This window comes from Xenopus laevis, chromosome 3L, assembly GCF_017654675.1.
Source record: "Xenopus laevis strain J_2021 chromosome 3L, Xenopus_laevis_v10.1, whole genome shotgun sequence".
NCBI classification, from domain to species: domain Eukaryota; kingdom Metazoa; phylum Chordata; class Amphibia; order Anura; family Pipidae; genus Xenopus; species Xenopus laevis.
Genome location: NC_054375.1, coordinates 66,500,648 through 66,522,392, shown reverse-complemented (window position 1 = coordinate 66,522,392; position 21,745 = coordinate 66,500,648). Strand labels below are relative to the sequence as shown.

The 21,745-nt window shown below is 39.5% G+C and overlaps 1 long non-coding RNA gene across 1 annotated transcript; it reads right to left on the bottom strand.

Annotated features, from left to right (window-relative positions):
- Positions 1 to 4,677: 4,677 nt before the first annotated feature.
- LOC108711101 lies at positions 4,678 to 12,247 on the bottom strand. Its single transcript, XR_001934852.2, has 3 exons — positions 11,922 to 12,247; positions 5,586 to 5,677; positions 4,678 to 5,136 (listed from the first exon to the last, which is right to left on the bottom strand). It is a non-coding gene; the product is annotated as an uncharacterized LOC108711101 (long non-coding RNA).
- Positions 12,248 to 21,745: the final 9,498 nt, after the last annotated feature.

Below are 21,745 nucleotides of genomic sequence, written 5' to 3'. Positions count from 1 at the left end.
GTTTTGAGTAATTTAGTGAACTTGAAACAAGAAGACGGCACTTCTGGAATAGGATTTATTGGGGTTACTGCTGTAGAACCTTACGCGTTTCGGGAATGAATCCCTTAATCATAGGTCTTTGAGTAATTTAGCTTTTATTCAGCAGCTCTCCAGTTAACACTTTCAGCAATCTGGTTGTAAGCATCGAAATTACCCTAGCCACATTGATTTGACTAAAGACTGTAATATGAATAGGAGATGCTTGAATAGAAAGATGAGTAATAAAAAGTAACAATAGCAATACATTTGTAGCTTTATAGAGTATTTGTATCCCGATTTGAAAAATAAGGGATAATAATAAGTCAGAAAAATAAGGCAAATAATTAAAAACTATAAAAAAACAAATAACGAAGACTAATTGAAAGGTTGCTTAGACTTGGCCATTCTATAACAAATTAAAAGTTAACTGAAACGCGAACCACCCCTTTAAAGAGTGATTTTAGGGATCTACACTCTAAGAATAAGGAAAAGTCTTTCAATTTGCAACTTTAGGAAGACAGTGGGAGCTTATAAGCAGTGTATTGTATTATCTGATGACACAGAATTAATTCTATCCAAAATGTGGAACCCGTGCAGCAGAATGTGAACAGACATCTGGGGGGCTAGGTGAAAGATGAAATTTAATGTTGATAAATATAAAATTATGCAACTCATTTGCAAGCCAGTTATACCTTAAATGGCAAATTCTTCATCAAGACGCACCAAGAGGTACAAATGTATACTCAACTTGGCTGTAGCAAGCAATGGCAGTCAGCAATAACAAGAGACTGCAAGGGTTTGAGCTGTATTAAAATGGGAATAGACTCAAGACTACAAAGCACTGGTAAATCCTCATCCTGGATATACCGTGCAGTTTTGGTCCCCAGTGCTCAGATGGGATATTATTGAGATAGAAAGTCCAAAGAATGGAAACTAAGCCGTTTACACTGGAGATAAGGCACTTGAGGGGGGACATAAGTATGTATGAATATATATGGGGACCATACAATAAACTCTTTGATGCTTTATTAACCAGTTGATCCTTTTAGCAGTTACAAGGACATCCATTGAGATTAGAAGAAAAGAGGTTCCATGCTTATGAAAAGGTTTTTTTAACAGTGAGAGCTGTGAAGCCATGGAATTCTCTTACTAAAGGATTTGTACTGGCAGATACATTGGATAGCTTCAAGAGATGGTTGGATTGATTTTTATCAAGAGAGAAAATACAGGTTTACTAAAATGAACTCAAAGTTGAACCAGGGATTAGTCAGGATACAGTCAGGAACAATCTTTTCCCCATTGATGCAAATTGGAGAGGCTTCAGATGATGTTTTTGTCTTCTACTGGATTGGCAGGTTTCATTTAGACAGACATGTTGAACTAAACAATTTTTTTCTTTTTTCAAACTACATGACTATGTTACAATGTTAGGCAGTCATAGATGGGGCAGGGAAACAAGAAGAACAGAGGATGTGGCAGAAATGTTATTTTGGGTAAAATTAAAAAGAGCTTATGTTAAAGCACAGGTTCTGCATGCTGATGTATAACATTTGCCTCATGCTGCGTGCACTACTGTTTCCTTTGACAGGATAATGGGATCTCTAAAACTTATAAATAAAAAAACTTTTACTAGAATTGCTAGATCTGAGATCTGCCATCTGTTTTTACTCATTTCTGTCGCAGTTTGTATCTTGGATTATTTAGTCCTTTTCCCCCCCTACACTTTCTACTGAGATTTATGTGTACATAGGGTATACAATTCCCTTCAAACATCTGGATGTGAGAACAACACTGTGCATACAGCAATCCTTAACATTAAAATTAAATTATAAACTCAAAGACACATACACTCAAATTCAAACATTCCCCTTTAAAGGGCTACTAAAAGACAATAGAAAAACTGCATAAGGATTTAAAAAATGTAATGTGTACTGTTACCCAGCACTTAATTCAAAAGTTTGAGTATCCTATTGTATAAATAATCTTCATTTTGAATATCCCTTGTACAAATAATCATTTGTTAAGCAGACTGCTCATGGTTTTCACATATGCTGATATTGTCAGGCTATAAAAGGCCCACTAGGCATAGTATGGGCTCTAGTGGTATTGGGATGCTTCTTGCATCATGGAAAATTTAAAGAAAGATTTGCTGAATAAATGAAAAAGTTCACAGTTCTCAAATGCTCTACATCACCTATGTTTCTTTGTTGGTTTTAGTTGGAGGGTTCTCCTAAGGGGATATAAGAGTTTCAGTGACCAGGGGGTTAGTCTATGGAATACAGTATGTTCTATCGATATTTGTGGCTATTGGTTGCATATTGTGATACAACTGCATGGCACAGCTGCAGTTATCTTAAAAACTTCTGCTGAGGGAAAAGGTTATTTAGTAGGAATCCTGGATTCAGTTCGGGATCAGGCCAGGATTTGTCCTTTTTCAGAAGGTAATCCAAATCTTTCTGCCCATCTGTACCGAATCCTAAATGCATATTCAAATTAGGATGGGGAGGGAAATCATGTAACTTTTTGTCACAAAACAAGGAAGTAAAAAATGTTTTCCCCTTCTCATCCCTAATTTGCATATGCAAATTAGGATTCAGATTTGGTTCAGTATTCGGCCGAATCTTTCGCGAAGGATTTGGGGGTTCGGTTGAATTCAAAATTGTGGATTTGGTGCATCCCTTGTATTTTGTCTGTAATTTTAAAACAGATTTTAAGGTACTGTACTATCTGAGTATAATTTTCCTAAATTCCAAACCTGTATTTTATTGAAATATTCTACTTATTCTATTTTGTAAAGTTCAGGAAGTTATTTTGATGTTGTCCTTTAAAGGAAATCAATAGTACTTTTTAAAACATCTGCATTGTAAATGTTATTAAAGAATTTGTTTATGTATGCACACATATATGTATATCAACAATAAAATATGTAATATGGGGGCAAACGTGTACTGTATAACTGCATGTGGGTGCAGGAATAGAACCCCAGTGACTACAAGTTCCATAGAAAAAGCAAGTAAGCCTACACCTAAAATGTTATATACATGTATAGCTTCTACTGGATTTTAGAGATGCTTTGGTTGGCCTTCCCTACCATTTCGGGTGATTTTGGCATGTTTTCCAAGTAGTACATTTGTGTCAGGTTATTCAGGTATGTCATATGACTTATTGCTTATTGAAGCACTATCACTTTTGTCTATGGTCTAGGGCAGGGGTCCCCAACCTTTTTTACCCATTAGCCAGATTTAAATGTAAAAAGAGTTGGGGAGCAAACAAGCATTAAAAAGTCCCTGGGGGGGGCAAATAAGGACTGTGATTGGCTATTTGATAGCCCCCATGTGGACTGGAAGCCTACAAGCGTCTCTGCTTGGCACTATACTATGCAATTAAAACTTGCTTCCAAGCCAGGAATTAAAAAATAAACAGCTGCTTTGAGGACACTGAGAGCAACATCCAAAGGGTTGGAGAGCAACATGTTGCTCACGAGCTACTGGTTGGGGATCAATGGTCTAGGGTCTTCCTAAATGTCTCCTCTGGGCTCTATAGTACATTGTAGGACTTTCACCTTTTTGTTCTTCAGCGACTCCAGTTTTACTCTGTCTTTGTGTTTGGGATCATTATCCTGCTGTAAGATGTTAACTTTCCCAGGTAGACCCATCATCTCAGGTGGTCAGATTGTAAGGGCCCTCTGATCCTATTTTTTACTCTGTAATCCTTGTTTTGAGACCCCTGTTCATTATAAATTAATGTAAAGTGCTGCACTATATAAATTAACGATGGTGATGATAATGATGATTGATTCACTTACTTATAACCTTTCAGACTATGGATTTTTACTTGAATGTTATTGTGTAAACAACATACTTACTGAATATGATTAATGGTGTACCTTGGAAGGGTCCATACTGTTGGTTTACATGTGATCTTTCATCCCTTTATACTTGCAATCCCTATTCTAAAGTAATCGAAGAAATTTAAAGTAAAGCATATGTATCTAGATTCTTTGCAATATTCATTGAGCGGGAAAATTGAGTTTATTATCATTTATGGTACATATTTTTTTGCAAAAGCTGAAAAGGGGAATTAAATCTGCCAATCAGAGGCAAATTTGTCCATGGCCTTACAGGGGGCAGTTATATTTAAGGTCCATGTGTACTATAAAGTAGATATAATGATGACCTATTATTTACTGTATATGGAATTGTACATCACAATCTAATGAAGGAGTTCATCAAATATGTCAAATTAAATTCACTATCCATATGGTCAAATATGGAGTAAGAGTGCCAGAGCCAATTGTAATTTTGGACCGACGGTCATCTATAAATGCTCCAAAAGGGTATGCACCAGGGTATGTTCTCCAAAGGCAGTTGTGCCTCATGAAAGGGTCCTATAGATGTCTGTATTATGTATAAGTGACGGATTCAATTCTATGACAGCTATTATTGTATGACAGGGCCGGATTTACATATCGGGTGCCCCCAGGCCCGCCGCTGGTTGTTGCCCCTGTCCCCCTCCCCTTGACATGCGTCCACTAATCACCAATTCGATTGGTTGGTACATACACTGACATTTTGCCATATCTGATTTGTACCTTCATAATACATGGGCTACATATGGTTGCTTCTAACCTCACAAATGGTAACCACAGTGAAAATGGGCCATATTTATGCACTTTATAAAGAAACATGTTACTAGCATCTTGACAACACTTTACATGTTTGTGGCATAGGCACTATTCTGGAAAGAATAAACATTCTGTCCTGTCAAACACATTTTGATTTTTACTGTTCAATATTTATATCGAGGGCAGAATTCCTCCTCATAAATTCTATGGTCTTAAGCCAAATGATCCAAATACAGCTGCAAATGTACAAACCTTTGATTCTATCATACGATACCCTTACCAAGAGCTAAAATCGGTTTAACTGAGTTGTCTTTTGAGAACGTTCAAGACAACAGATCTTTTCTCATGAGCATAATTCAGCTTGCGTCTTTCTTGTCAAGATAAAACACATGATGCTGAATGGCGCATTCCAACTGATGATGTGTAGTTGACCTTATGGTGCTCTCAGATTCTTTCATTCTTTGTTTTTCAACTGCACTTAGATTCTTTCAGAACTGAAAAAAAAATGTTATGGAAGGTTTAGTATCAACACGTGTGTCTCCATAAACTGAATTTGAATGCTGGAACTTTATGTACTTCAGAACTATGATATTTATTGCTGCCCACTGATTATGTTAATCTGCATGCGGCTTACAAATATGTCCTGAGAGGACTCCTTCTACATGGCAGTAGCTAAAAAACTGCCTGTTTGCTAAACTAAATTTAATATGATTTTGTAAGATTTTTAAAATTGTTTTTAGGTATTGGGTAGAGTAGTATAATTGCACAAATTGTGTGTATAATACTGATGTTATACATGTCCTGAGTGTGTACAAATAAGTTTTACCATATCAATGTTTATATCTAATTAAACATTATTTTATGTGTGTTTATGCCTCTATGACAGGTAGTTTATGATATAGTAGTGCTACCTAGACAGTAATACAATGAAAATGAAAAGCACCTGAACAGTCCCAACACTTGGCAAGCTGCATGAGTCGACTCTTTGCATCCTGCAACAAGGAGCAGGACTATGAATTTAACACTGCATTTATCCTGCAGAAGAGATAACAAAGGGGGTTAGTGCTGGTTATCAGCAAATACAGTCATTTATTGTGATGAAAGGATGCTGATTTCAGGAGGAGCCTGGTTGCCATTAGAATAGTTCAGGTACCTCTGGGTTTTATGCCAGCAGCCATACGTAATAAACAATTATAAAATAAATATATGCATTTTATTTATATCAGTGTTGAATATTTAAAAATGATATTTAGACATACTCATCACATGGTAAATTCCCTTTAAGGCTACACATGTACTTACAAATGTAGCTGTAGAAATTAATTAGGAACTATATTCTACAAGTGTTGGACATCATGGTGCCGTGCTTCATGTACTCTAATTTTGTTTTTGAAAAGAGTTTGATGGAGGAAAATGTAATTGCATGTTTACCTTAAAACCATAAGTGAGAATAAATGAGGGTAAAGGTGACCATAGACGCACCGATAATATCGTACGAAACAAATTTTCGTCCGATATTCGTTGCGTGTATGGTGGAAAAAGAGCCGACCGAAATCGGCAGAAGACTTGGATATCGGTCGGCTCGTCGATCGGGCTGGACGGAAAATTTTGATCGGGTGCCTTTGAAGGGACTAGGGATGTAGCGAACTGCCAATTTGGTGTTCGCGAATGCCGTTCGCGAACACCGGCAAAAAATGCGAACGTTCGCGAACTTCGAACACCCGCTAAAATCGTTCGATTCGAACGATCGAAGGATTTTAATCGTTCGATCGAAGGATTTTCATTCGAATCGAACGATCGAAGCCATTCGATCGAATGCTTTTCATTCGATCGAATGCTTACAATCGTTCGAACGAATGGAAATCGTTCGATTTTTAGCGGTCAAAGGAATTCGAATGGTCGAATGGTCGAACGATCGAACGCGAACTCAAAATGCGAACCTTCCCAAACGTTCGCGAACATTCGGCGGACGCGAACGGTCGAAGTTCGCGCGAACTAGTTCGCGGGCGAACAGTTCGCTACATCCCTAGAAGGGACCCAAACATCGTCCATTGTTAGTGCTGAATCGTCAGATACAGGTAGAATTCTATTGTTTCTTCCCGTATATCTACCTGTATATCTGACGATTCAGCTCTACACGTGTGTATTAAAACGAACGATCTTTCTTGGAAAGATCTTTTCCAAGAAAGATCGTAATTTTTACGTCTATGGCCACCTTAGGGTTGGTGCCAGACAGGTAGATTTTAAGTCTATGAGTATGCACCCATTGACGTCGTCCACATCTAAAGGTGGCCATACACGGGCAGATAAAAGTTGCCGACAGACCAAGTTGGCAGCTTATTGGCCCGTGTATGGGGCCCCCCGACGGGCTTCCACGATCGAGATCTGGCCGAAAGTTGACCAGATCTCGATCGGATGGGACAAAAAATCCCGTCGGATCGCGGCCACATCTGTTCGTTGATGCAGTCCCACGATCCGACAGCCTGTTCCCATTCGTTAGGATCCGATCGTTGGGCCCTAGGGTCCACAATCGGATCAGCCCGATATTGCCCACCTCAAGGTGGGCATATCGGAGAGAGATCCGCTCGTTTGGCGACATCGCCAAACGAGTGGATCTCTCTCTGTGTATGGCCACCTTTAGACACTGAGACAAATGCTGTGGGTGGCAGTAAAATGTTTGCTACTGGGAGAATAAGTGAAATTCCATATTCATTGGCAGATATTCCTTGCTGATGGGCAGAACATGGGAAACGTATGCAGTACTAAAACCCCTTAGGGGTCCCAGCAGTCTGAATGCTCTGTTAACTCCTATTGTTTGATTCTCACAAGTACAAGACGTGACTCTGGACTAACAGATATAAACATAAATGTATAAAGCACCGATATTCCGCATATATCATATATCTTATATAAATATTTATATTCCCAAAATGTGTGTCTATTTACTATTTACTTAGAATAAGTTTATCTTAATTTATTCTTTATTATAGATATGAATATAATAGTGATGTTAAATTTTAGTGGAAACACCCACAAGAAAAACTGGGGTATTTTATGCCAAATGCATCACATTAGTTGCACCGTGCATACTAATATATAACAAGCCATTGCAACCAAAAACTGGCAGTGCCTGCTTATGTTTGGCCCTCAGTCAGCAATTACTCTCAGTCCTTCTTTGTTAAAGATTTGGGCCAATTCATTCCCATTTAGTTTACGCACTGAATTCTTGTTACTGTGGCCTTCATGCATCACTAAGTTTTTAAACTACAGCACACCACATTTTCCCAACATGAACTGTGCCCTGCATTGCATTAATGGTGATTTATCTGGGCCCATTGTCAGATGTGATTGAAATCTCACAGTTTACACATGGGTTTTCAAGCAAAGACACAATGTGAAACCAATTATCTTTGTGATACTATTGTTTCTGTGTTACATGGAAAATAATGAATTGTGCACAACTGGGTGCTTATTGTATTCTAATTACTGTTATTATATATTAACCCCCGAAAATTACATAAACTGTTCATAAAGTCTCATCTTTCCTTAGGTAAAGGACTACAGTTATAGTAGAGATGAGCAAATGGTTTTGCAGAAAAATTCCACACTAGAAACCAATGCATTTTGAAGAAATGTTGCTAATTTTTTGGTGAAGTTATGCAGACAGTTTTGTCACTAGTTATCACTATTTGTAACATTCATATGACTTACTACAGTATAACACATTCATTTAGATCTGCATTCACCCCAAATGTTATGCCAAATGTGTTTCAGGTTCAGGCATCCTCCCCCCTGAATTAATCTGGGTCTCACTTAGGGTTGCCACCTGGCCGGTATTTTACCGGCCTAGCAGGTAAAACACCTGCCAAGGCCGGTATTATAATAATTATGTAATATTGCATAGTATTTGAACCTAAAAACAATCTAAAAACAATGTATAATATTTTGGTTACAGGAGAGTCTGAAAATGCAAGTGTGCTATTTTTTTTCCTTTGTATATAATACAGTAGTTGGAGTTACAGGACCCACCCTGTAGTAATAAAGATGGCTTAACTCAGACTAGTTGTCAGTGGCTAACACTTGATATTGTTAAAATAATTGTTATAATCATATAATAATTGGTATAATAATACCTGTTTATGCAAAGTTGAACATGTGTACAAATCAAATTAAATTTTACAATGTAAAATAGGGAACATTGGTAATTTTCAGGAGTATTCTTTGATGCAGAAATAATCACTTTTTCAGTAGGTGGTTTCATTACATCCACTGACTGGTGCAAGCAATAAAAATCGTTCTTCTACTGGTGGATGAGGTCGCTATATATACTTTCTTGTGGGAAAAGCTATAGAAAATATATTGCTAAATGAAAAAGCGTTTGCAAATATTTTCCCAATTGCCTATATTTTTTCATTACATTCACCCCAATGATGCATAAATTGCAGTGAGAAAGCTCACAATTTCTTCTGTTCGTGGAACCTTTGTATAGTATTAAAGATCACGTCAGCTATTGCAAGTATTCTGTACAAGGAAACTGGGTTCTTTGGAGAAACTTTGCAAATCTTATCATCTGTTTAATTCGTGATGGCAGAATTATGTTATACATATGCATACATAACAGAAAATGTACCTGATTACAGACTTGGAAAGTAGCACAATTTGAAGTTTCTTTAAAAACAATACATATGCACACATATATATTTAAATATATACGTATTTCTGTAACATACCATACGAAAATCAGAATGTGCTGAAATCAGGATATTGCCTTGCCCAGAACCACAATCCATCAGCAATGAAAGATAAAAGTTTTTGCAAGCACATGCTTAACCATGAAAATCAATCCATATGGCAATAAAAAAATTTAAGTCACCCAAAATATGAATTGACATATTTGAACATATGTTTATAGTGTGGTGGCTGGAAACTTTTATTTTTTTTCACAATCAGAGGCATCCATTGGCAGTTATATAAAACAAACACATACAGAGGTTTAACCACTAATTAATTTAATGTGCGGTACCTTTCATTGTTTGAATTGCATATTTAGTTTTTGAATTACGTATTCTCTTAGTTTGTGACACTGCTGAATAGGTAGATTTATACATTGCTACACAGCATTCTTCTGAATTCATTCTGCTTGAAAATGCTCCATGAGACCAGGCCTGGATTTGTGGAGAGGCCATCAAGGCCCGGGCCTAGGGTGGCAGGATTTTAGGGGGCGGCAAGCTGCCCAACCACACCCACATTGGTTCAGAAACACTGGGGAGGCACAGGAGATACAATTGCAGAATTTCCTGTGTGCCAATCCCCATTGCTCTGTCCTAACGATGAAAATTTGATTGAATAAAAGGGTGGGGACGGGGCAATGAAAGTGGGCCTAAGGGTGCCTAGGGGCACCTGCTATGTAAATCCAGCCCTGCATGAGACAGAGCAGATGTGGAGCATAACAGGGGTTGTGTTCACTCAGAGCAAAAAGCCAGTTTGGAAATTGACATTAAGAAGTCAGTACTTGTAAAAAATGGGTTGGCCTGGGGTGAGCTCTGTCCAGGTAGTAGCAAAGGATGTGGTGCAGCTTACTGAGCTAAGGAGAAAACACCAAGATCTCTGTGAACTTTACAACAATTCACCCCCCCCATATCCAATAAAATGCACTAAGTTTGCCCAAGAGCATTAACCCATTGCAACCAATGGGTTCTTTGCTTTTGAACAAGTGAATTCTACCTTCTGATTGGTTGCTATGGGATACTGCTCCTGGGCAAACTTAGTGCCGTCTATTATATAACCCCCTGTGTTTGTTCATACAAGCACCCAGAGGTTCCGTGGTAATTTAAGGCCACAGCTTTTGTTGTTAGAAATGATCCTGTTAAATGTCTTCTTGTCCCTGTCATTTAACTTTTACTTGAGACTACTATAGCTCATTGACTGGTGGAACCTTCCTAAAATCCTCTATTGCAGCGCTATAGCATGTGCCTATTCTGATGTCCCCACTTGTAAAATTACATGCTACTGGGCTTCTCTCAGTCCTTGCATTCTGTAATATGCTGTCCATTACTTAAAATTTTATGTCATAGGCCGACCCCAAGAACCAATCCATAACCCGGCGTGAGCTCCTATTTATATACCTGCGCCCAACCTGCCCCGCTATGGCGTCACAGAAGGGGGTGGGGCACGCTCGTGTGCAAATATATAAAAAGGAGCTCCAGTGTAAGTGGAGCACTAGGAGGGTGCTGGGTGAATGCAGGCTAGAATTTAGCCCGCCCACAGCAAGAGAACTTTGTACGGCAGTCGCCTGCACATCACATCACCCTACAACTCACAGGGGTTTAAAGGGGATCCGTCACCCAAAAAAATTATTCAAAATCCTATTTTATCACATTAGTCATGCAAAATGAACTTTAATTACACTGTTTAAATGATTTGAATCTTTTTTCCTTCAGTCTGGAAATTCAAAATGATAGCAAGCAGGCAGCAGCCATTTTGTGGACACTGTTTTTAAGGAAAGCCTTGCATTATCTCAGAATCTTGTTTGTGCACCAGAATGGGGGACCCAATGTCCATCCCCATGCCCTGGCTACACAATTAAATGGTGAAGACAACAGGGGAATATGTGGAGAGCAGTGACATCTAGGAAGTGCTGAATGGAAAGTGAAAGTATTTGTCTGCCCCGCCTCTATGCCCATGGCATAGAGGAGGGGCAGACAATATTTGATTGACAGCTGAGATTTTTAAATGAGCTTACAGCAGCTATGAATGCTTTAATAAAAAATAGAAATTGGATTTCATGTTTAATTTGAAAAGGACTTTTATTATACAGATTTTTGTGTCTGGGTGACAGGTCCACTTTAAGGGAAAACAGCAGCAGAAAGATACATTAGAGAGACAGTTTGTTGCTATGTTGCTAGGTATTGGTTATTACCCCTTCACATTGGTTATTAGACCTTGAGTCTGCACCAGTTATTACATTTCCAACCCAGAGTAATGAAAAGTATAAACTGATGGAACATGCAGGTTGTATATAAGACTCCTAGGTTTAAGTTAAGTTTTTTTTTGAGTTTTCAGCTTTGTGATGCAAAAACCTGTATAAAGTTACCAACTATTGACATTATGGTAAAAAATACTTGGGAGCGCTGGGATTTCTGTATCATCTATTAGTTGGTTCCCCTGTCCATCTTATGACTCCTTTCCTGATTTGTTCTACCTTGCCCAAGTTGACTCCTGTTTATTCAGATCCCGCTACAGCCTGTGAGCATTTGCTGCTCTGTTTTTTTACTCTTACCTGTTTATAAACTCTGATCCTTGCTGCTTGTCCTAAGGCTGAACCTGACTGCGAAATTTGCCTCCTCCTAGTCTGTACTGCATTGTATCTATGTAGTGTGCAGGCTCCTTGTAAACTCTTCCAGTTACGGGGCCCCAAAATGATGTTGGTGAAGACTGAAGTTGGCAGGGTTTCCCTGTAACACAAAAGGCAATAATGGCAATACCATTATAATATTCAATGAGACCTACCCCCCAAGAAAATTATACAGTGAATGGAAGATGGTAAATTTGTTTGTAAATATTTTACTTATTTCTCTAACTTTTGCTGGTATTCACCCAGCATCCCCTCTGACCCCTTTCATTTTCTTAATCACTGTATAGTCTTCTCTTTCTCTCACGCTCAAGTACCGGACAAAATTGTCTTACACTGAGATTTCAAGAAAATTAAAAACAGTGATTATATTGTTTTGATTCTCTTTTGTCTATGTCTTCTCTTTTCTTTCTCAACTGTCAAGGTGTACACAGATCTTAACCTAGGTGTTGTTATAATATGCGGAGTATTTATGCTGATTTTCATTTACATGATAAAATATTATGCAAAGTACAACAATCATTTTTTGGAACATTGGGGGTCTCAATTGCAAATTCAAAAGGGCCCTCATGTTTACCTATTTAGATAGGGTATGTCAGACCAGGGGCCACAACCCAGGACTAAACAGATGGATGGAATCTCTAGGACTGCTTGAGCTGTGGCGGTGGAAACATCCAGTTGAAAAAAGATATTCTTGTCACTCTCCCAGCCACGGATCCCTGTCACGCATAGACATGGCCCTAGCCTCAGTGGACTTTGCTCAGTTAGTTGACTTGGCAGACTACTTACCGAGGGTATTTTCAGATGATTCCCCATTATCAGTAAAACTTCTCTCTAGCCCCAGAAGTAACCGGGACTCCTGGAGACTGAACCCACTATGGCTATGTCATCCCAAAGTCAGAGACCATTCCCAGGAGGAATATAGCAGTCCTGGACTACTAATCAAAATACTGCTTCTCCGGCCATCCTCTGGGAGGCTTCCAAAGCTGTGGCCCAGGGTGTCCTGATAAGTGAAATCTCAGCTGCTCGAGCCATAAGTAAAGCGGAGGTAGAGGAGGCCGAGCAGGCTCTTGTGATGGCTGAAAACAGCTACAAGACGAATCAGACAGAAAGGAACCAAGTGCTCCTAACCCAGGCCCAGAAAAACCTTGAAATAACCCAAATTAAACTAACTAAGAAAAGGCTTTTATACTTGAATCAGAGGGCATTTGAACAGGGTGATAAGGCAGGGAAGCTCTTAGCCTGACTAGCCACTATCAGAGACACTCAAACACTCATACCAAGAATTAGGGATGCAAGAGATGACCTTTTCACTAGTCCCCAGGATATTTTAAACAGTTTTGCTAGTTTCTACAAAAACCTGTATTGCTCAAAGTCCATGTATACTGAGGTGCAGCTGGCAGAATTTCTGAATTCTATAGTTTCCCAAATTGACGCATGAAGAATCTAACTATTTAGACAGACCCATTAATGAGGGTGAAGCAGCGGAAGCAATGGCCTCACTACCAACAGGCAAAACCCCTGGGGCAGATGGGTTCCCGATGGCCTGGTACAATCTGCAAGGGAATCCCCTCATTCTGCACCTCCATGAAACATACCTCAGCTTAATTAAAACAAGCTCCCTCCTCCCCTCATTTCATGCAGCAATAATAGTGCTGATACATAAAGATAGGCAAGACCCAGAATATTGTGATTCATACAGGCCAATATCCCTGATCAATACAGATGCCAAGATTTCGCTAATATTTTGGCGACAAGGCTGGCTAAGGTGATCTCCTCTATCATCCATCCTAATCAATCAGGTTTCATGCCGGTGAAATCCACCTCAACCAACCTCAGACGGGTGTACACCCACCTACAAACTCGGCATGAAAATATTGGTTCCAGGATAATGGTCTCCTTGGATGTCACCAAAGCATTTGACTCAATGGAATGGCCTTTCCTGTGGACGACCTTAGGAAACTGGCTTTGGTCCCAGATTCATCAGCTGGGTCCAACTACTATACCAAAACCCCACAGAATAGATAAAGATTAATGGATCCCTGTCTCCTTCCTTTCCTCTGACGCGTGGAACCAGGCAGGGCTGCCCCCTGTCTCCACTACTATTCGCCATCACCATTGAGCCATTGGCCCTACAAATCAGACAGACTCTCACCACAAGAGGCTTCAAGCTCGGAACTCTGGAGGATAAACTTGCTTTATATGCCGACGATCTCCTATTATTCTTGGCAGACTACCAGGACTCTCTGCCGGCAGCCCTTGAAGTGCTCCAGCAATTTGGGACCTACTCGGGTCTTACCATAAACAAATTTTTCCTTCATGCGAAGAGATACCAGCGCTGCAAGCTTATGGATAGAAAACACAAAAATAAAATATAGTGTAGTAATTTCAAATAAGATTTGCACCTCTTTGTGCGACTGCTATATGGTGTGATTTCACCTCTTCCACCAAGGGATTCAGTTACCCTTTACCCGTGACATTTTAGTGATATACGTGGCCACCTCCTGTGTAAGGTAATGGGTACTTACAAACGTTTAGTTTTGCCACTAGCATATAATGTAGTTGTTTGTCCCAATCCTGGTTATCTTTCAGTCTCTAAAAAGATATGCTAAAAATCGTGTAAAAACGTCTTTAATATGGTAAAAAGATAAAAATACAGATTGCACTCACATATGTGTGCTTAGAATAAGCAAAAAAAACGGTTCGTCTTGGGGTTCTCCAGTCCTTCCAGAGTGGAACGAAGGACTGGAGAACCCCAAGACGAACTGAATTTATGCTGTACAACTGTTTCGGTATTTGCAACTACGACATGCCTTTCAGGCTCAATTTGGCTCTCTCAGTGTTGCATACAAAACCCCCTCAATAGAACTCATCCTCCGAGATCCCCAAACCACAAAGCTAACATCTCGCCTCTATGGAGCCCTCCTTGACTCTACTCCTCCACCATTTGCCAGAGCAAAATCCAAATGGCAGCAAATACTTCCAGCACTTACTGATAAGGACTGGGAGGAAGTCACTGATACAATATACAGTGACCTCATCTCTATTAGAGATAAAATGATTTAATTCAAATTTGCCCATCAGATTTATATCACTCCAGTACAACTTCAAAAGGTGGGAGGCAGACCAGCAGCTGACTGTCCCAGGTGTCAATCACAAGACGTTTCTTTCCTTCACTTGGCTTGGGAATGCCCTCCTATACAATGCTATTGGAGAAACATATCTCAATACCTTGAAAATACCCTGGATTTTCCAAACTTGTGTACTCCAGAAATGTGCATTTTAGATAGTCATGCAATTGAGGCCACTAATTAACAACCCAATTAATTATCTTTCAGTAACGTGATGTTAATACTCATCACCTTGCAAGTCAGGAATATCTTGTTCCTATAGTAGGACATTCTCATACTATAATGCATGTTTGTATTCCTATGCTATTTGACATGAAGGTACAGTGTACACCTCTCTCTTTTTCGTGTCTATATGTTGTTGAAAATGCAATAAAACAAAATAAAACCTATAAAAAAAAAACAAAAAAAAACAGTGATTATAACTTACAAAATAGGCACATTATACTGTAGTCTTGATTTGTGACATGGCAAAAGGTTACTTTACCCCACAGAATTACTTTGCAGAAAAGAAACAATGAGCCCATCTTTTACTTTAATATTTAATTTTTGTTATGTTTTGTTTCTTAAATTTTTAATAGCTGCATTTTTATAGATAAAAACCTGAATTAATGTTCTATGAGAGAAAAATTAACATTTTACTTTTTAAAAAAAAAAGAATTTTAGCAAAGCTTTAGACATCATTGCTATTTCACAGAGTCCTTAATTCTTGTCTCAGCATATATCCAAAATGAGGGCAGTGGTTTGGTTTCTCAGACTGTAAGTTTGAACTCTGAAGTTTATGCACTGTATATATCACACATTTAATCATATATGTTATGTATGCTACAATGGAAATATGATTATGCATTCTAGACATTGTGGTTTTATTTAAGTTTGATAAAAGGACTTCCCACATACAAACATTTTCTTGGCCTAAGGTTTTGCTCCGTTTGCAGATTTTTTATAACTGTATAACATTTTTTAAAATTATTGGTCTGAAGCCGACAGCAGCTATCACATAATTCCTGTGACTCTATCATCCTAGGGTTTCTGCATTCTCTTATAGTGTTTGCATAAATCTCATCTGTAAATCTGAGCATTATTGAAGAGACATAATTATCCCATAATTACTTCTTGGCAGGTATTAAAGTACATGTAACCCCCCTCCCCACAAAAAATTAATCAGCCTCTTTGAAATCTTTAGTTGCCTGCCACTCTGGTTGTTAAAAGGTTAAAAGTAAGGCTGCAGCACCTCCTTAATCACTTAGAATTCCTTCTCCTCCTCTAACCCACTCTGCCTCCTCCCTCGGGAATTTACTTTGGCTGTTGGCTAATAGTGATGGGCGAATTTGCGGCGTTTTTTTTTGCTTCGCTGAAAAATGTGAGAATTTCGTGCGTAATTCGCGAAACGGCGCCGGCGTCTCGTTTTTGATGCCGGGAATTCTCGCGAGTGTTTCGCGAATTTATTCGCTGGCGGCGAATCGCGCAAATTCGCCGCAAATTCGCGCCTGGCGAATAAATTCGCCCATCACTATTGGCTAATGAACATGCTCAGTCCTTCTCAGCTCAGTTTACTAAACACACCCTCCAGTCTAACAGCTAATGAAGAGATAACATTGCTGGTTAACATAGAAATGCTAGCTGTCTGGTCCTATTTTTTAAAAAAAATTTCTATAATATTCTCTAACTTAGAGACTGATTAAGTCTCCTCTCAAGTGTATCTTTCCAAGAAAAAACACAAGCAACTTTGCTAGTATTTCCTTGTTGTTTAAACCCTCAGAATTTTTTCCTTTCCTTTCTTCCACTGGATCACCAAATCAAGATAAAAATATAGATCAGTGCTCCAGGCTATGGAAAAAAAAAACAAATATAACAACATAACGCAATATTTTTAGCATTCGGTACAGTCACCAGCATGTTGCAACACCATTCTGTGTGTGTCTTGAACCATAGAAGTGTATGCACATTTTGTTTCTGTGTGTTCTAGAGTGCTATAGAAATTTTTACAAAGTGCTATTTCCAAAAATAAAATAAGCAAGGTGCTTGTAGTGCTTTTTTCAAAAGGTAAAATGAATTAAAGCATGGTGCTATGGTGCTTTCTTCAAATAATAAAATTCAACATGCGGCTTCAATAATCTCTGGTAGGATTAGCAATTTATTGTAAATCCAATAAATTTTAAAGATCTTTAAAAATAAAGGCAAATTACACTATGGGCACTGTCCCTGCTGTTTAATGACTTTTCAGAAAAAGAAATACAGGAGAAATACTGGAGTTGATACTGATATGCTGTTTTCATGTCAGGAATCTTGTAAATTTCTGTTTGGCTCCACAAGTATCCACCATGGCCTCTTATGTTTTTTATTTTGGCTGTCCCTCTTCTTTGTATTGGTGGGATGGTGCATGTTAGTATTCCCTCTGTTGCTGAAGGTGCTTACAAGTTATGCTCAAATGCAGATTAGAAACACACTGCAAAGCTAATAAATATCAGAAGCAGGGGCATAGGTAAAGATCCTTTGAAGATATGGCACTTCAGAGCACAAATTTGGAAGTACTCTCAATGGTTCAAAGTTGGTATAGCAGCCCTATGTCTACATTATTTCTAGCCTAATTATGTGAAGGTATTTATAAAATGATTTTCTGATTGTAATGATTAACCTTACTTCTATGAATGTGCCAGTGCAGCAAAGATGACATTTTTTAAAATTAAGATGTCTGTACATAAAATATTGTGTTGCAATGTGCCATGAGCTCAATTCATAGTCAACTAACATGGCACCTCGGTTCCAACTAATGCTAACTAATGTATAGATTTTTCTGAAAATTGTAGGTGTTTAATTATCCCACAGACCCCCAGGATATTTATCCCACAGAGCCATATAAAACAGGCATAGCACTCTGGTCTAACGTGAAATTGTTCTGTCTTGTGTTGTGCAGAACATCATTTTTTCCAATTGTTTTAATTGTGAAAAATCTATGGATTTTGTTATTTCTTGAGCTAAACAGGCCATATAGAGAAACTGAAGTTGCTCCATGATTGGTCATTCTGAGCTAGATAATCAGATTATCAGTAAGCAATCCCCTTTTGTTAGAACCTCAATGCCAAAGTCAAAACCAGTGCTGTCCAACTGGTGGTCTGCAACCCCCCCCCCCCCTTTGTGTAGCCCTCCATAGAAGGCTGGCTGCTTTAATTGCATAACTTTGAGTAATATTCAAAAGATATCAGAAATGAGAATAACTGGCTCCCTGCATTGTTCACACCTTAGATTCAGGCTGTCAAAGACCTGTATTGTTCACACTTGTAATCCCATGTATTGTTCACACCTTTAAGACCCTGTATTGTTCTCATCTGTAAAGCCTCCATTGTTCACATATGTAATACCCTGCACTGATAACACCTCAGACTATCAGTGCCCACAATGTGTACCTGTTCACACCTCAGATTGTAGGAGAACCACTGTAATTTTGTCACTGTATTTAGTATTTAGTATATACTGTTCATCTTAGAGTGGTCTTGATAGGTTTCCCTGTCCCTTACCCTGCTCTTCCTGTGCCTGCTCTACCCTACCTGTATGTGCCAAACTCTACCTGTGTGTGCCGTACTCTGCTTCAGTGGGGCATAATCTACCTACCCTGTGCTCACTGTGTGTGCCATACTCTGCCTGTCCTATGCTCCTTGTTTGTGCCATACCCTGCCTGCCCTATGCTCCCTGTGTGTGCGCCATGCTCTGCCGGCCTTTGCTCCCTGTGTGTGCCATACTCTGCCTGCCCTATGCTCCCTGTGTGTGCTATACTCTGCTTTCCCTATGCTACTTGTGTGTGCCATACTCTACCTGCCCTATGCTCCATGTGTGTGCTGTACTCTGTCTGCCCTATGCTCCCTGTCTGTGCTATACTCTGCTTTCCCTATGCTCCCAGTGTGCACCATACTCTGCCAGCCATATGCTCCCTGTGTGTGCCATACTCTGCCTGCCCTATGCTCCCCATGTGTGTCATACTCTGCCTGCCCTATGCTCCCTGTGTGTGCCATACTCTGCTTTCCCTATGTTCCCTGTGTGTGCCATACTCTGCCTGCCTTATATTCCCTGTGTGTGCCACACTCTACCTGCCCTATGCTCCCTGTGTGTGATATACTCTCCCTATCATATGCTCCCCGTGTGTGCCATACCCTGCCTGCCCTATGCTCCCTGTGTGTGCCATACTCTGCCTGCCATATGCTCCTTGTGTGTGCATTATTCTGCCTGCCCTATGCTCCCTGTGTGTGCCATACTCTGCCTGTCCTATGCTCCTTGTGTGTGCCATACACTGTCTGCCCTATGCTCCCTGTGTGTGTGCCATGCTCTGCCTGCCTTTGCTCCCTGTGTGTGCCATACTCTGCCTGCCCTATGCTCCCTGTGTGTGCTATACTCTGCTTTCCCTATGCTCCCTGTGTGTGCCATACTCTGCCTGCCCTATGCTCCTTGTGTGTGCCACACTTTGCCTGTCCTATTCTCCCTGTGTGTGCCATACTCTGCTTTCCCTATGTTTCCGGTGTGTGCCATACTCTGCCTGCCCTATGTTCCTTGTGTGTGCCATACTCTGCCTGTCCAATGCTCCCTGTGTGTGCTATACTCTGCTTAATTTATTAGAACAAAAGCAGCCTAATGAGGCACCGCCCATGAGTAAGTGAACCTTTTGGCACGAAAAGCATTATGCTGTTTTTGCCCTTATAAATTACTTTTTAACTCAAATTATTTTCACTACTGTTTGAATTTTTGATGGTACTTACATTTTAGTTGTTTTTTTGTAAAAAAAAATGTTCAGCACAAGCCCTATTCATTGAACTTTTGTTTGTACAGTGAATGCGACTAACAGATGCTTTCCAATATCTTCAACAATAAAATCTTAACTTTTCCTAATCAGTATTGTGTTAGAATTCTACCTGGCTTCCATTGGTGCACCCCTTCCTCCAGTATTGTAAATGCTGTGTAGTGATGGGCGAATTTATTCGCCAGGCGTGAATTCGCGGCGAATTTGCGCGATTCGCGTCCAGCGAATAAATTAGCGAAACGCCCGCGAAAATTCGCCGAAAAAATTCACCGGCGTCAAAATTTTTTTTTTACGAAAAACGGACGCCGGCGTAAAAAACGGGCGCCGGCGTAAAAAACGGGCGCCGGCGTCAAAAACGAGACGCTGGCGCCGTTTCGCGAATTTTTCCCCGTTTCGCGAATTTCGCGCGAAATTCGCGAATTTTTCGGCGAAGCGAAACGGCGCAAATTCGCCCATCACTAATGCTGTGTTCTCATACCAGCAAACATGTTCCAAAATTATTAGCAATATAACAATGTTTTGCAAGACAAAAATGTATCTTTACTGAGAGATGAAAGGATATCAGAATACCCTAGGAAAATTAAATGCAGAGATAAACATATTATGGCATACAGCTTTAAACAATGCAATTAGTCCGTAACATGGAGATTTTAACTTATAGGAGTGGATATATTAGACAGCTATGTGTAATCTATGTGGCATAAAAGAACTACATAGTATGTGTTAATATGGAATACACTATGATTTTCTGTTGTTTTTAAACAGGATATTTAGACGTTAACTTTTCAGCGGCAGTATTAAATAATGCATGCTTCAGCTTCTAAATTTGTTTTTAAATATAACAATTGTATTTAACTAAGGAGTTACTTTTAATGTGCAGTAAAGTTCCAGATATTATTCATGCCAATGCTTTCAGCTTTGGTTTTTTCTAAACTGACTGAGCCATGTCGAATAGAAAAAAAAGGGGTACAGTTCAAGTCATTTGGGAAGAGGTTCACACGTTTGCAAGAAAGTAACATAGGACACAATGATTAACTGCAAGTCAAACATCTCATAAATAGACACAATTTGGCGAGTGATATATAGTATAATATCTATTATTACAACATGGCAGCTTTTAAGGCCCACTCAAATACTGAACATGTCACCCATATCTGATTTAGCTTACTCTGGGCACATAGGTGGGGAACACCTTTTTTTTATAGATCAGTGCCTTCCTACTGAAACCCAATTTTTCCACTGGAATCATTTGTAGCATCTACATACATTGAAGACCCCAGTCTTCAAACCCTAAACAGGAGTAATTAGTGGAGGGATACAGAAAAGGGAGCAAACCAATGCAGTGGAAAATAAACCCTTGTGGACTTTAATGTAACCAATTAAGGGAATTAATCTGTAATGTTATGTCTAATACAAGTAATTCAAAGGAGTGTCCCCTGTCTTTTAGGTGTAGAAAGACAGATGGGTCTTGCCCTGTAGAGTTTGCCCTCCTATGCTGAGCCATTTGCTTGGTGAACAGTTATTTTGTCTCCCCAATGTATAGATCTGAGCACTCCTCGATACACTGGACTCCGTATACCACATTGCTTTGTTTTTCTTTAGGTGTTGGATCCTTTGGGTGTACCAGTTTTTGTCTCAGTGTGTTGCTAAGTTTGAAAAACACAGGGACGTGGTGTTTGTTGAAAATCCTCCTGAGTTTCTCAGACACTCCAGCTACATATGGGATGACTATGTTACGCCTACTATGTGTCTCTGGGCGGTTATTTCTATTGGTGTTCCTGTTGGGCTTGTTTGCTGCTGTTTTGAAAAAGGCCCAGTCTGGGTAGCCACACACT